The following is a 13,407-nucleotide window of genomic DNA, read 5'->3' on the forward strand; positions in this document are numbered from 1 at the left end:
GGTTGGTCTGATATGTAGTGGTGAAATCTTCACTGGTTTCTCTTCTGCTCCTGGACTTGCAGAAACCGGCCTGGCTCTTGATTGGGACTGTAGGCTCAAGAGGCTGGGGAAGGACAGACAGCCTCAGGAGAAATGCCAGGAAGGGTGGCTCCCTCGTGCTCCTCAGTGCCTCAGAGTTTTGGCCACATAGCTCCCCTCCTCCACGCTCGCTCAGCAGGCTGCATCCGGGGCAGGGCTGGCAGGCAAAGAGGCTGTGTCACAGCCCTACAGAGCCTCAAGTTGAGGTCCCTAGGGTTGCTGGACCTCAGATCACCGTGAGGTAGGAAGTCCTCCACCCTCCCTCCGGCAACCCTGAAGTGTGACCAAGTGCGTTCTCTAACTGCCGAGGGGCCTGTCCCTTCCCGTGTGGGTTGAGAGGATGGGAAGTTCCTGAAATCCAGCTGCTCTGAGAGCCGGTGCTGTCACCTTGGCCTGAGTATGCGGAAGACATTAATTCTGGTTCCCAAGCAAAACTGTTAGCAATTCGAGGGCTGGGCTCTAGCCTATATCTCATCTCCCATAGTACCGGGCACCCTGATACATTTTCTGCCGGTTTTTAAGTTTGTTTGTTTGTTTGTTTTTGAGACGAAGTTTCACTCTTGTTGCCCAGGCTGGAGTGCAATGGCGCGATCTCAGCTCACCGCTACTTCTACCTCCCTGGTTCAAGTGATTCTCCTGCCTCAGCCTCTCGAGTAGCTGGGATTACAGGCATGCGCCACCATGCCCAGCTAATTTTGTATTTTTAGTAGAGATGGGGTTTCTTCATGTTGGTCAGGCTGAATTTGAACTCCCAACCTCAGGTGATCCGCCCACCTTGGCTTCCCAAAGTGCTGGGATTACAGGCATGAGCCACCATGCCTGGCCGGTTTTTAAGATCTTATTGCTGAAAAACTTAAAATGAAAATAAATTCAGTATCAGCAGGGCAGCAGGAATTGCCATTAAAAAAAAAAAAGAAAGAAAGAAAATTGGAACTGGGCTGGGCGCGGTGGCTCAAGCCTGTAATCCCAGCACTTTGGGAGGCCGACACGGGTGGATCACGAGGTCAGGAGATCGAGACCATCCTGGCTAACACGGTGAAACCCCATCTCTACTAAAAAATACAAAAAACTAGCCGGGCGAGGTGGCGGGCGCCTGTAGTCCCAGCTACTCAGGAGGCTGAGGCAGGAGAATGGCGTAAACCCGGGAGGTGGGGCTTGCAGTGAGCTGAGATCCGGCCATTGCACCCCAGCCTGGGCGACAGAGCAAGACTCTGTCTCAAAAAAAACAAAAAAAAACAAAAATTGGAACTGACTGCAGCCAGATGTGTGTGATTGGGCCCGCGACCTTTTTCTTAGGCAAACAGGGCTTTGTGCGTTCAGAAAGACGTCTTCGGTCGTGCAGTTTGTCTCAGAGCCTTGCATGGGCGGAGGCTGGTAAAAACAGGAAAGAGACTCATGTTGCTCAATGTGAGAAAGCACCAGGAATTTTGGAGAAGTTCCCGGCAGCTCAGGAGAGTGGATGGTGCCTTGTTCCAGGGGAGAGGGAAATAAGCACAGGCCTATTTCTTTCTCAAGAGGGCAAAACCAAGCCCCAGAAAATAGCAATAAGAGGAGGATGCGAAAAAAAGCTAGTTAATGAACAGTTCAGCAGTGGACACTGTGTGGAACCTCTCCTAAAAGCCGCCCTCCCTCTGATGGATGCATGCTCAAGTGATTTTGCCGGCCCTTAAATGAAAGTGTTATTCCATCCTGTCATCCTAGCACTTTGAAAGGAGGCTGAGGCGGAAGGATCACCCGAGGTCAGGAGTTCAAGACCGGCCTGGCCAACATGCTGAAACCCCGTCTCTACTAAAAAATACAAAAATAAGCCGGGCGTGGTGGCACATGCCTATAGTCCCAGCTACTCGGGAGGCTGAGGTGGGAGAATCGCTTGAACCTGGGAGGCGGAGGTTGCAGTGAGCCAAGATCGTCCCACTGTACTCCAGCCTAGGCAACAGAGCGAGACTCCATCTAAAAAAAAAAAAGAAAAAAAAAGGAAAAGAAAACAATGATAAAAGTGTTGCAAGACTCTCGGCCTCAAGGTCATGTGGATTGCACCGTACAAGGCACCGTGCCAGGACAGTATCATCAGCTCGTGCAGCTGAGAGCTATCCGGCAGTGAAATACAAGCACTCTGAACACAGCTGGACCTTTAGCCAGGTAATTCCATGTGCAGAAAGGGATTCTAGGGAAATACAGAGAAAGTAAACACTATCTTGCAAATTAAATGTTTTGATTTTAGCAATGCTGATCATAAGTGAGAAGCAGTAGCTACCATGTGTTGGGTGCTTACTCGAGGTGCCAGGGCTGATGTAGTCTTTACGTGTGTTAGTGGCCCATCTAGTCCTCATAACAGCCCTCAGAGCAAGAGCTATTGCTGTCTCCACTTGACAGGTGAGGAGGCTGAGGCAAAGTTAGCTAAGACATTTGCCCAAGGAGGCCAGGCACAGTGGCTCACACCTGTAATCCTAGCACTTTGGGAGGCCAAGGTGGACAGATCATGAGGTCAAGAGATCGAGACCATCCTGGCCAACATGGTGAAACCCTGTCTCTACTGGAAATACAAAACTTAGCTGGGCATAGTGGCACACACCTGTAATCCCAGCTGTTCGGGAGGCTGAGGCAGGAGAATGGCTTGAACCCGGGAAGTGGAGGTTGTAGTGAGGTGAGATCGTACCACTGCACTCCAGCCTGGCCACACAGTGAGACTCCATCTCAAAAAAAAAAAAAAAAAAAGACATTTGCCCAAGGGTCACAGCTGTAGAAGGGCTGATGTGGTTTGAACCCAGGGTGTCTGGTTCCTCTCTGGAAGCAACCAAAGTGCCTGTGATTGGGGTGGTGACGAAGCACTCTGAGCTGCTACATGGCAGACACTGTGAAGAGTCATCTTTGCCTGTCCCATATCTATTCCCATTCCTTCTGATGGCAACACCTTGGTTTTTTTTGCGTGTAGGGGAACCAGGCCCTTTCACCAAGCTGTGTGGTGTTCATAGGGTTAGCCCCTCCTCCAAACCCAGCAGTGGCAGTTCACAGCCCTGACTGACCACAGTGTTCCGTGGCCTAGCCCAGGCACTGCCTAACCACCCCAGGCAGGGAGACTGAACTCAGGGGTTCACTGGACCTATCAGGAAAGAGAGGCCTTTCTTGCTTCTGGACTTGGAGCTGTGATGAGGCAAGTGGGTCAGGGGCCAACACATTGAGAGCACTGGCCCACAAACGCTCCCAGGCAGAGGACGGTGCGGCCAAGCCACACAGAGAGACAACTCCCTAGTGACACGCTGTGAACACCTGCATCCACCTCTGCCTGAATTGGAGCTTTTCCTCCTCAGCTCTTCAGTTATGTGAGGCAAGATGTTGCCTTTTTTGCTTAGTGCTGTGAGTTGAGCGTATAGCAGTTACAATCAAAGAATCCTAAATAATGCTGCAAGCATGGTGACTATCTACATGGGAATATGCAGTACTCCAGTGAAAACAAAACAAATTAATTTTGGAATCTGAAGACCATAATCTAAAAACATTCATAGAGGTATATAAAAATTGTAACAAGGGCCGGGCGCGGTGGCTCAAGCCTGTAATCCCAGCACTTTGGGAGGCCGAGACGGGCGGATCACGAGGTCAGGAGATCGAGACCATCCTGGCTAACCCGGTGAAACCCCGTCTCTACTAAAAAACACAAAAAATTAGCCGGGCGAGGTGGCGGGTGCCTGTAGTCCCAGCTACTCGGGAGGCTGAGGCAGGAGAATGGCGTAAACCCGGGAGGCGGAGCTTGCAGTGAGCTGAGATCCGGCCACTGCACTCCAGCCTGGGCGACAGAGCGAGACTCTATCTCAAAAAAAAAAAAAAAAAATTGTAACAAAATTTACAGTAGCATATCTCCTCATGAAGCAGGTTAAGTATATACACAAAGAAGGAGGAGGAAAACGTGAGGAAGAATCTGCCCTTGTGGGGAAGTGACAGAGGGAGAAGAGGCTGATGCAGTCCTGCATCCAGGCCCAGCTCTGCCAGCAGCTGAGTACCCCTGAACAAGCTCCCCCACCTCTTTGGGCCTCAGTTTCCCCATCTATGAAAGAAAAGGAGTCTGGCTTCCATAGCTGCCCCACCTGATACGCTAGGTGCCAGCGTGTCCTCAGTCCTGTCACGAGAAACCTTCCCTCTAGGATCCCAGGAGGAGCTTGAAATCCTGTCTGGGATCCCGATGGCCCAGGTGCTGACCCTGCCTCGGGTTGTGTCTGCTGGGAAGTCTGATTTCTGCTCATCTCTCCCCATTTCTTTCTTCCCGTAAAGTGGGCTGATACGCTGGAACGTCGATGCAGCCAGTGATGTGTTCGATGAGAATGTATTGAAGGTAAAGGTGGTCAGAATCCAAGTGTGTGTCATCTAAACTCTTGAATCATGGATGGAAGGTATGTCCTCTGTTGATGTCTTGCAGCCTGAGTTGACAATCTGTAAGAAGGTTTTGTTATCTCCATTTTACGGATGGTGAACCAAAACTTACAGAGCTCAAGTCACTTGACCCAGGCTCCACCCCTACAAGAGGCAGCGTGGAAACTAAAACCCAGGCAGCCTTTTCCAAAGCTTGTGCTCTGCTCCACTGGGGCAAGGAACCCTTCGGGGAACTGAAGCAGCACAGAACAAAGGCCATTTTTAAGAAGCGACCCTTAAAGACTCTCCTGGGCAGTTCGCAGTGAGAACAGCAGAAACCTAAGGCGGGGTCCCCGGGTCTACAAGGGCCTCACGTTTTGTGGGTCAGAGATTCTTCTGTGTCATGGCTGGGTGAGGTCAAAAACCACGCAGAGACTTTCACTTCCTGTTCCGTGGCAGACAAGACATCTGGAAAGCTCTCCTGAAGCAACACTTCTAGATGCCAAGTAAATCACAGCAAATATACTTTTAAATGTGTTACTAAGATCATAAAAAATGAAGGAAAATACCTAAGCGTATCCCCCACCCCTCACCCCACCACCCCCATCACCACAACAACAATAAACAAGTTGCTGCCAGCGGACTGAAAAGTAAGTGTGGAAACTTAGGCTGCATCGGCATCAAATACTGGTACCAATAACCGAGCGAAAGGGAGCAAGACCAGGCCTGGGGGCTGTGCCATGTGGGCAGCGGAATCAAGACTTCGTAGAGGGGCTCCAAGGTGGGTAGAAAAATACGCTCGCCCTTACAGGGAGACAGGCAGGTGGTAGCCTATCTCTGTCTCAGCTCTGGGTAGAAAAATAAACCCTTCTTATTCCATAGGGTCTGGATTTGGAATTTATTCTACCCACATCCACAAGTCAGCAAAATCTAAAGAAGTTAAGTGATCCCAAGTGATAGCCACCTTCAGTATAGTAAGTAAGTAAACGCACATTCTCTCTGGAGAAAAACATGACCTCATGCCTATCAGGATTCCCTTTGATTAAGCGGAGTCTAATATATGCCCTGCAAGATGACCAAACACATGAGGGAACAAACATGATTGGAAATAAAAACACTAAGCAATAGGTTTAATCACCTACGATCTTCAAATATTGGCATTATGGGACACACGACACAAAATAACCACGTACAAAATGTTTAAAGAAATAAAGACATTCAAAAGTGACCAGATTTGAAACACAACTGAAAGGAACGTCTAGAATTGAAATATATAAACATTGAAATTAAAGACTGAATAAATTAAACAGTAGATTAGCAGCCAGGCACGGCGGCTTACACCTGTAATCCCAGCACTTTGGAAAGCCAAAGTGGTAGGACAGCTTGAGAACAGAAGTTTGAGACCAGTCTGGGCGACATAGCAAGACCTCATCTCTAAAAAAATTAAAAACAATTAGCTGCCTCACCTTGGAAGGGTGAGGTGAGAGGATCCCTTGAGACCAGGAGTTACAGGCTGTGGTGAGCTATGATTGCACTGTACTCCAGCCTGGGTGACAGAGTGAGACCCTGTCTCAAAAGTAAATAAATAACAATATAGCCTAATTTATAGGGTTAAAAAGCAGATAAAACTATAATCCTGGGCAAAAATAACATATAGAGGGTATAATCTAAATAAAAACAGTCAGTTCTTTTTTCAGGGAGGGGGGATAACGCTAATGATTTAGATTTTTAAGTGGTATATGTATATTCAAGTTTCTAGGATAAGTATTAAAACAATAGAAATTGAGGTCAAATTAGTAGAGGAGAAAAATGGAATAAGAAAAAATGCTATCATCCAAAAGAAGACAACGGAAAAAAATCAACAGTAAAAGAAGGACAAATTGGCGATGCAAAATACAATGGTGGAAAAAAAAATCCTAATATATCTGTAATCACAAAAAAGGTCAATGGACAAAAATATCAGTTAAAAGAGTCTAGCTGGATAAAAAGCTTAAATTTAGCTACCTTCAGTTTACAAGAGATATATCTAAGCCATCCACACAAAAAGTTAAGGGTAAAGGGATGTAAAAAGATATACCACGCAAATACTCAAAAGCAGGTAGGATCATTGTATTAATATCAAGCACAAATAGACATTAGAGCAAAAATCATGATTAGGAATAAAAAAGGTCTCTGTGTAATGATGAATGTATCAATTCAATATGAAGTTATACCACTTCCAAACTTGGTATGCATTAATAAACAGCTTTGAAGTATATAAAGCAAACACTGAATTATGAAAAGAAATTGACAAATCCACTCTCAGAGTGGTAGATTTCAGGACACATCTCTTAGTAAGTGGTAGTCAAATGGATGCCATTAAAATAATAAATATTGGCCAGGTGCGGTGGCTCACGCCTGTCATCCGATCGCTTTGGGAGGCCGAGGTGGGCGGATCACCTGAGGTTGTGAGTTTGAGACCAGCCTGACCAACATGGAGGAAACCCCGTCTCTACCAAAAATACAAAATTAGCCAGGTGTGGTGGCACATGCCTGTAATCCCAACTACTCAGTGGACTGAGGCAGGAGAATTGCTTGAACCTGGGAGGCAGAGGTTGCAGTGAGCCGAAATCGCACCATTGCACTCCAGCCTGGGCAACCAGAGCAAAACTCTGTCTAAAAAAATTTTGAACAAAATTGATCTCATAGGTATAAAAAAATCACTGCACCCAGCAGTGTAGACAATACCAGGTGTTAGTAAGACTGTGGGTCAACAGATGAATTCATAGTCCACTGGTGGGTAGTGTCCATTGTTCAAAAATTGACTGTAAAATTGAGCATTTACACATCTCTCTATACTACCCAATTAACAAATAATTAACTACAGGTCCACACATCAAGATGTGTATATTTCATAATTATAAAGTTGAGTGAAAAATACAGGTTTTAGATATCACTCAGTTCAAGTATAAAACCATATCAAATAAAAAATCACCTGCCAAATTCATGTGGAAAAGTATAATTAAATATTCAGAATAGTAATGTGATGGGAGGGGCACACAAGTCTTTAAAGGTATTTTTAATGATCTATGTCTTCAGCTAAATGGTGAGTATTCAAGTATTCATTTCACTGTCATGTATAAATCAATTTCTATAAAGTTTACTTTTGTACGTGTGAAATAGTTTGTGATAAGAAAGGGTAATAATAATAAAATAAATCTGGATGCACATTGTGTTAAAAATCCTCTTGGCCAGGCACAGTGGCTCACACTTGTAATCCTACCACTTTGGGAGGCTGAGGTAGGGGAATTGCTTGAGCCCAGGAGTTGGAAAACAGCCTGGGCACCATAGCGAGATCCCATCTCTGCAAAATATATATATTTTTTAAGTTAGCTGAGCATAGTAGTGCACGCCTGTGGTCCCGGCTACTTGAGAGGCTGAGGTGGGAGGATCACTTGAGCCTGGAAAGTTGAGGCTGCAGTGAGCCATGATCACACCACTGTACTCCAGCCTGGGTGGTAGAACGAGAACCTGTCTCAAAACAAAACACCACTCGTTCCCCTGCCAAAACAAACCTCTTGAGGCCTACCACTGAGGCAGGGGATGTTGCTTTGGGGACAACAGCTGAGTCAATGGACCTGAAAGAGAGGCACCTTTAGAGTTCACACGGGGTCTCCTCAGGAGTGTGAGCCCTGAGCACTCAAGGGCATGTCCACCCTAGTGGACCCATGTCCATGAGCCTGTGCAGGATGTAAACTCAACAGTGACCCCAGAATGGCAGGGTCAAAGCACCCGTGCTCGTGGTTACATCAGACTTTGCTATCAGTTCACCTCTCAAGGTTTGAATGGCGTGAACCTGGGAGGCGGAGCTTGCAGTGAGCCGAGATCGCGCCACTGCACTCCAACTGGGCGACAGCGCGAGACTCCCGTCTCAAAGCCGCTCAGCATTCTTATGCTATTAAGGGTGGAAGGGCGGTTATTAAGGGCATTTAGGGACCAATGAGATTCACTGGATTTTTGTTTCCATTTTTGTTTTGAGGCAAGGTTTTCACTCTGTCACCCAGGCTGGAGTGCAGTGGCGCGATCATGGCCCACTGCAGCCTGGACCTCCCAGGATCCGATCCCCACTCCTGTGCCGCAGAGGACGCCAGGAGCACTTGACATCCGGCTGGCTGTCACGAATATGCCTTTGAGCTGCACGGGCTGCAGGTGGCAGCAGAGCCCTGGGACAACCTCACAGACCCGCCCCACCGAGGCTGGCTCCTAGAGAGGTTGTTGCTGGCCTATCTATCGGGGCTCCTCCTTTTTGCGATATTCAGACTGGTGCCATAAATTAAATTCTCAGGAAAAGAAATTAAGCTACTTTTAGAAGACATGAAACATGGACTCTGGGGATCAGGATTAAAAACCTTAACAATAACATTGCTTAACTCTCAACTCCTATTGTTGGTAGGATGGACTGAAACCAGTGATTTTAGCGTTATGTACAATATTTTTTCTTTTGAAGGGCCTGAACAGATGGTTCCAAATCCAGATTCTGTCATTATAACCACAGTTGCCCTAGCTCACACTTCAGCGTTTTGCCTTTCATTCAACTCTCTCTGGCACAGAAGCTGTTTGCCCATTTGTCTTCCAGAAAGACGAGAAGTCTTCTAGGGATTTCTGAAATGAGAATGCGCCACACTAGGGATGGGTGAGGTGCCCACATAATCGAAGCCATGAGACATTGCCACTGCCAGATTTCTCCCCGTTACCCGTATCACCACCCAAAGAGGATGGGCCTCAGGCTCCCGGGATCTTTGGCCATTCTTTCTGCTTTGTGTTAGGTACCAAATTCCCCTGTGCTTGGAGGAGAAGAAAACCTAAACATTCTTATGATCAGATTGATATTCGTCAGGGTTGGACTGTGGCTAAGAGCAAAAGTCAGTGCCCTGGTGAATTCAACATGCAGCATGAACTATTATTATTCTCAGAAGGACAAGGCTAAAACCTCTCATCTAGAATAGCCACATTATATCAGACTTTTCATAAAGTTTAGTAATTTCATTTGGAGAGGGCATAGATTTATTCCATCTTATTTTCCAAGACTGTGTATTGTAAAATTAGCTGAAAGTAAACCTTATAAATTATCCCTTAAAATAGTGTAAAATGATCACCATTTTAAGAGTATATACTAAAAGTCTTATTTTTCAGCTTTGACTACAGTGATGCATTTGCTAATGGTATTCTTCTTCCTTGAATTATGACTAAGAGGAACTTTTTTCCCATGAGGTTCTTTCGCTGCTCGTGACTTAGGTAAGAAAGTGGTCATCATCTACGTGCCCTCTTGTGTACATCTATGTGCATCCTCGAATAACATGGGTGTGGTGAACTGAGCAGGCAGAGCTGCACAGTCACCGTGTCTGATTTACATGCCATGGACTTTGAGCCAAGGGCTATAAGGAAAGACATCGCTGGTGAATTACTGGATTAATTAACGTCTTAGTCTCTTCCTTAAGGATTCACTTTCTTTCTTCATAAGAAACTGTCCAACTATGACCACATACTGAATGGCAGAATGAGGGCCAGGAATAGGGGTTTAGAGAAAAGAACTAATGGTACTCCTTAACATTTCCAAGGTAAAAATATACACCCATAGTTCAAGTGCAGACAAATAAATGCCCTCAGCCACTACTCAGGAGGTACCTGCCAAGCTTATGCGCCTGAGATGCATTTTCATCATTACTAGACTAAAACAACCTTGGCCAGGTGTGGTGGCACACACTTGTAATCCTAGCACTTTGGGAGGCCAAGGCAGGAGGATTGCTTGAGCCCAGGAGTTCAAAACCAGCCTGGGCAACATAGTGAGACCCAGTCTCTAGTTTAAAATAAAAGAAAGAAACAATTTCATCTGGCTCCAAATTTGGCATTGGTCATATTTGCCTTTCTCAATATTTTCCAAATGTCAAGTACAGATTTCTTAAAAGAGTGTCCTGGTCAGTTCTAGCTGCTATAACAAAATACCATACACTGGGTGGCTTATCAACATCAGAAATTAATTTCTTACAGTTCTGGATGTTGAAAGTCCGAGATCAGAGCGCCAACACAGTCCGGTCCTGGTGAGGGCCGTCTTCCAGATTACATGCTGCCAACTGCTCGTTCTATCTCACATGGTGGAAATAGGGTGAGAGATCTCTCTGAACGGCTGGGACTACAGAAATGCACCATCACGCCTGGCAAATATTATCTTTTATTTTTTGTAGAAGTGGTGTCTGGTTTCTCTATGTTGCTCAGGCTGCTCTCAAAACTCCTGGGCTCAAGCGATCCTTCTGCCTTGGCCTCCCAAAGTGCTGGGATTACAGGGGAGAGCCACCATGCCTGGCCACTTAAAATTGTTGAGTTTTATCATATGTAAATTATTCCCTGTAGTGGGATGAATTGTATCCCCCCCAAAAGGCATGCACGAGTCTTAGCCTTTGATACCTAAGAATGTCGTATTTGGAAACACGACATAAGATCGTATTTGGAAACAAGGTCCTTGCAGGCATAAATAAGTTAAGGATCTCAAGATGAGACCATCCTGAATTTAGGGTGGACCCTAAACCCGATGGCTGTGTTGTTGTAAGAGAAAGCAGAGAGAGATTTGAGACCCAGAGAAGCCCCCAAGGGGAAGGCCATGTGAGGATGGAGGCAGAGACTGGAGTGAGGCTGCTGCAAGCCAAGGGCGCTGATGATTACCTACGCCCACTAGGAACCAGGAGAGACGTATGGAACAAATCTACCCTCAGCCTCCAAAAGGAACCAGTCCTGTCGACATCTTGACTTCAGACTTCTGGCTAGATCTATAAGACAATAAAATTCCATCATTACAAGAAAGGAAAGGAAACAGAAAAAACAAAACCAAAACCAAAACCAAAAATACCCTCCAATGATCAATTACAAATATTCCAGAAACCAGGGGAAAGGAGAAAGTCTCAGTAAAGAAATGGAAGATACCAAAAAGAAACAGGCCAGGCACGATAGCTCACACATCTAATCCCAGCACTTTGGGAGACCAAGGTGGGAGGATCACTTGACACCCGGAGTTCAAGACCAGCCTAGGTAACATACTGAGAACCCATCTCTATGAAAAATTAAAAAAAAAAAATTAGGTTGGTGTGGTGACACGTGCCTGCATTCATAGCTACTTGGGAGGCTGAAGCAGGAGGATTGCTTGACCCCAGGAGTATGAGGCTGCAGTGAGCTGTGATCACGCCACTGCACTCCAGCCTGAGTGACAGAGTTATACTGTCTGGAAAAGGAAAGTAAAGGAAAAAGAAGCAAATGGAAATTTTACAACTGAAAAATACAATAACCAAAATACAATCTCAAACTCCAAACAACATAAACCAAAAGAAATACACATCCAGATATATCATAGAGAACCACATGAAAGTAAGGATAAAGAAAAACTCTTGAAAACAGTCAAATAAAAAATATACTTATTACCCATAGGGGAACAACAATTCAAATGGCTGTAGATTTCTCATCAGAAACCATTTATCTCAGCAATACATAGAACTGGAGACAGAAAATCATCAAGGAGATGACATTCCATCATTGGTGTGGTTGGGATGTGTGTCCCTTACAAATCTCATGTTAAAATGTGACCTCCAATGTTGGAGATGGGCCTAGTGGGAGGTGTTTGGGACGTGGGGGCAGATCCATCGTGCATGGCTTGGTGCCGTTCCCTTGGTGATGAGTGAGTTCTCACTCTATTATCCAGTTGAAACAGCTTATATATTATCCAGTTCACATGACAGCTGATTGTTTAAAAGAACCTGACACCTCCTCCCTTCCGTCTCTCTTCCTCCCTCTCTCACCATGTGATAAACTGGTTCCCCTTGCCTTGTGCCATGATTAGAAGCTTCCTGAGGCCTCCCCAGAAGCCAAGCAGACGCTGGGGCTGTGCCTGTACAGCGTGCAGAACCATGAACCAATAAACATCTTTTCTTTATAAATTACCCAGCCTGAGATATTCCTTTATAACAATGCAAAGCAGACTAACGCAATCATTAATCAACTAGATCTAATTAACACGTATATTACGCTCCATCCAACAATGACCGAATACACATTCTTTTTAAACACACTTGAAACATTTACCAAGATAGATTATATCCTGCAGCTTAACAAAGTTAGGAAAATTGGAATCATACAAAATATGTCATTTGACCATAATAGAATTAAACTATACATCAATAAAAGGAAGACAATAGAAGAAATACCACACACTTGGAAATTAAACATACTTATAAGTGACCCATGGGTCAAAGAAGTCTTGAGAGAGATTAGAAGTGTTTTTAACGAGTGAAAATGAAAATACAACATATGAAAATATGTAAGATGCAACTAAAGTGGTCCTTCCAGGGAAATTCATGGCATTAAAAGGCTTACATTAGAAAAGGAGGTCTTGCCGGGCGCGGTGGCTCAAGCCTGTAATCCCAGCACTTTGGGAGGCCGAGACAGGTGGATCACGAGGTCAGGAGATCGAGACCATCCTGGCTAACACGATGAAACCCCGTCTCTACTAAAAATACAAAAAACTAGCCGGGTGAGGTGGCAGCGCCTGTAGTCCCAGCTACTCGGGAGGCTGAGGCCGGAGAATGGCGTAAACCCGGGAGGCGGAGCTTGCAGTGAGCTGAGATCCGGCCACTGCACTCCAGCCTGGGCGACAGAGCGAGACTCCATCTCAAAAAAAAAAAAAAAAGAAAAGGAGGTCTTGAATCAATAATATCAGCCTATACCTTAAGAAATAAACAAAGAAAAACTCTGGAGAGTCACCCAGCCATCCTGTTCCAGATGTTGCCAAATTAGGTAATTTCGGACAGCCTCAGAATAGTGATCCCCTGCCCGCTCCCTTTCCTGGACCAGCACGGGTGTAGATCTTCCTGTACCCCTCCTTCCTCATACCTGGGCTGATTACCCGGGCGTGAGAGAGAACCTGGACTGGCTGTCCAGCCGCAGGTCCCCCTGGATGATCTTTACTAA

The sequence above is a fragment of the Papio anubis genome, chromosome 6, assembly GCF_008728515.1.
Source record: "Papio anubis isolate 15944 chromosome 6, Panubis1.0, whole genome shotgun sequence".
In the NCBI taxonomy this organism is placed as follows: domain Eukaryota; kingdom Metazoa; phylum Chordata; class Mammalia; order Primates; family Cercopithecidae; genus Papio; species Papio anubis.